This window comes from Echinops telfairi, unplaced genomic scaffold (genome assembly GCF_000313985.2).
Source record: "Echinops telfairi isolate 266 unplaced genomic scaffold, ASM31398v2 ScPeMD7_23;HRSCAF=83, whole genome shotgun sequence".
Lineage (NCBI taxonomy): Eukaryota > Metazoa > Chordata > Mammalia > Afrosoricida > Tenrecidae > Echinops > Echinops telfairi.
This window is the reverse complement of record NW_022103920.1, coordinates 83504483-83508081: the sequence shown is the minus strand read 5'-3', so window position 1 is coordinate 83508081 and position 3599 is coordinate 83504483. Positions and strand designations below refer to the sequence as shown.

Here is a 3599-nt window from a genome sequence, read left to right as displayed (position 1 = left end):
TTCAAATCCATCATTGACTAGTCACCGGCCTTGACCTCAGTTTCTTCATCAGTGGGGAAACGGGATAAAAGCAATACTGACTCCAAGAGTTGTTAATAAGCTTGAAACCGGGGCCGGCACACAGAGTCCTAAATTAAGTATTAGCTGGTAGAGAAATCTGGGACACATTCTCCAAGTGGCTCAAAGGATGAGCTGGCAGTTCAGGAGAGTCATGTCTCCATGCTTGCCTGGTATCCCTTTTACTTTTCTTTTTAGTTTCAGGTCATCTTTATTTTTCTCCTGTTCCTGCTCAGACTTCCTCCAGTCGACACCTTCCAGCACCCTTGTCTCAGATTCTACTTCAAGGATTTCATCTCCCACCGACGGAAGGTCCCTCCAGCCTATGATCCCCCCTGGCAGGCCTCACTGATGCCACTCTCGTCAAACATCGAGCGTATTTTTGCCCAACACTCTCCAGAATCGAGCCTTTTCTCAAAGTTCCATCTGAATTAGAGCTGCAGTAACCAGACCTCTTCCTTTGTCTGTGAAGGACTCCTCCTGTTCCTTCCACTGGACCAGAGGACCTGCCTTGAGCTCTAACGTGGCTGCAGGAGCAGTGGTTGCTCCTGGCACAGCCATCAGAGGATTGCCCGTGAGCACAGAGATGTCCACTGCTTGGGCAGGGCCCCATCACCCGCACACTCGCCTTCTCGCCTTCGTAAGCCAGCAGCTCTTTTTTCACTTTTTCAGGAGCAGCCTCAGCTTTGTCACAACGTCAGTCCCCTGAGCACCTCTGCATGTCATTGCTAAGAAGGCAGCATGTCCCGTGGATCAAGGAAGGTGATCTCCTCCCCCGAAGGCAGAGAGACAAGAGAGGCACCCATGTGCTGAGCGATTGCCTCCAGCTTCCTGGGCTGCCACTTGAGTTTCTCAAAGCGGGTCAAGTAATGTCTTCCCATGATCAATGTGGCTCATGATGGGAACAACTGGGGGCCTTGGCGTGTATAAAGCTGGAACTGCCAGGGGCTTTCTGACTGTGTCCTTAATGTGCCTGACTTTGTCTTGTTTTAATTGGCTCCACATTAACTTCACCCCTGCCTTCGTGATCACCTCTTTGATCCAGACTTCCTCTAAGTGTGAGTTTGCTTCCGGTGGATCTACGCCAACAGCAGTGTTCGATAAAGCTTTCTCTACACGACTGATGTCCTCGTCCATTGAAATGGCCGTCTCCTCAACAGTCATTCCACCCAAGCCTCTGCCTCCTGTTTAGATTCTGTCAAAGACGATGGGGGTTTCCGTGGCTTTCCTTCCTCCTTGTTACTAGAAGCCGATCTTGAGGTCCAGCAGCCCTGATGAGCGCGTCTCTCTTCCAGGGCTGGGAATACAGTGGAGCTGCCACACCAGGGAGCCAGATGACCACACGTGCCTCCGTTGTTCGGAGGCTCTTCTTTGACCCAGGCTGGGCAGCCGCCTGCAAACCCTGTGAAATCGCAGCCGGTTCTCCAACGTCAGCATCTTCTGGCTCATGTTTCTCCTGACTAGGCAACATAAGGATCTTGGTTTGAGTCCCCACTCTGACCGATATCTATCTGCTTATTTTATCTTCGTTAAACAAGTCACTCGCTTCCTATGGGTCTCAGTTTTACAATCATTAGCACTTACCCAACACACCCAGGCATCTCAGATGTGAGGCCGGGCTGGGATCACCTTGCAGGCCTTGAAGACCATTTTATTTTTTTTATTTTTTAAGAAAAAATAACTCAGAATGAGCCAGGGTAAGTGTCCTGCCAAAAGCACACCAGCTAGGCAACCATGGTGTGGAGACTTGCACTCAGACGGGGCTGAAACCACCACTTCATACAGCCGCTGGGTGAGTGAAACGGGGCTTCCAGACTAGCAACGCAAATTCTGCCCCGCTAGATGACAGGCCAGCCCTGGTGGTGTCATGGGCTGCTAACTGCAAAGTCAGCAGTTCGAAACCATCAGCCACAGATGAGGCTTTCTACTGCAGTAAAGCATTACAGTCTTTACGGAGTCTTGGGACACCCAAGGTCACTCTGAGTCAGAATTGCCTCAGTGGCAGTAAATTGGGTTTGGTTTGAGATTACAGACTCAGGTTTGGAAAATTCTCCAGGGTTGTAAACCAGGACTTGTGCCAAAAGCCCTTCTTTACCAAAAGGCTGCGTGGGCCATGGTCTCAATCAGTTATCTCTCCACCTTTTGCAAGTGGTTACTAAACCACAAGCAGGCCAGCAAAGAGGGAAAAGAAGCCATTGGCCAGCAAGGTGAGCCCTGCAAACCCAGAGCAGAGCAGAGGGCCTCAGGCAGAGAACATGAGGATCAGGAGGGCTCTGAAGTCATGCGGGCTTGGGGTAGTAAATCTTGGATTAATATCTTTTTATCTGAGAAAGACTAGAGGTGTTTATTTCTATTTTTAGGGTATCATGCTAAAGGGGATAAATAAGAGGAAGTGCCTCACACAGCCCAGTGTGGTTGTGGGGGGAGGTGGAGCTAGCACTCAAGTCAAGAGACAGCCAAGCGGAGCTGCGGCAGCCTGAGCAACACCAGTTTCGACACCAGTTTCCTCAGCAGCAGGATGGTGAGAATAAGAGGCCTGACACCAGAAACCGAGTGACCAGTGAACCAGGCAAAGCTACCCAGGTTGTTTCACTTCTTCAGGTGTTTCCTTCTCAATGTTTTTCTTTTGCATCTTGATTAAGATGGCTCTGTGAGGCAACCTCCAGGAGCCCGAGTGGTGTACTGGTTTCCATGTTGGGCTTCCAACGGTAAGGTCAGCAGTTTGAATCCACCAGCTGCTCTGTGGGGGGCGCAAGGTGAGGCTTTCTGCTCCCTTAAGGAGCTCCAGTCTTGGAAACCCACAGAGCAGTTCTACCCTGTCCACAGGGTCACTGTGAGTCAGCCTCGAGTGGATGACAGTGAATACGTGAGGTTAGTAAACCTGAAAGTGGATATTTCCTTTAAAAAAAAAAAAAAGCTGGGGGTGGGGCGGATAGTGTATGCAGGCCTTAGGAATGGGTCTGCTTGCCTTGTACCCCAGCAAGAGCCTCTCAAATCACCCCCACTGGCCGCTCCCAGCCCGGGTACTGGATAGGAGAGTCCTCGCTCCCACTTGAAGCAGCCAACTCCTCAATGGATGGAGTGGACGCCTTCTAAAACTCTCCCCTCCCCCACCCACCAGGGGCGCCGAAAACTCTAGCTTGGGCATCCGAAGCTCCCCTGGCTCTAGGCCTGTTTCTCCTCCATGTGGCTGAAAGACTCCTAGTTGAGACACACCCCTCCCTCGGCCTTAGTTTCCCCAGCTGTAAAACGAAAGGTTAGCGCCAGAGCCCAAGAAGCCTCCTCCGCGCTGGAAATGTCTTAATTCACCATCCTTACAGATAAACGGTGCAGCAGACATAGAAGTCCCCTTCCACATAAGACATGCTGATTGCTCTGTGCCCCGTGAGCCCTCCCCGTCAATACCCAGTGACATTTTTGAGCAGCAGGAATCATCCAGAACCCTAGATCCAGGCTGGCGCTTCCCGATGGCGTTACCAAACCTGGTATGGTAATTAGCCCGAGTGGATTTTCTCCCTGGGGCCTTTCCCCTCCATCCCCGC

General features: G+C 51.3%; 1 pseudogene; it reads right to left on the bottom strand.

The window, feature by feature from the left end:
- Nucleotides 1–258: 258 nt before the first annotated feature.
- On the bottom strand, nucleotides 259–1506 carry LOC101648958 (annotated as a pseudogene).
- Between the last annotated feature and the right edge of the window lie 2093 nt (nucleotides 1507–3599).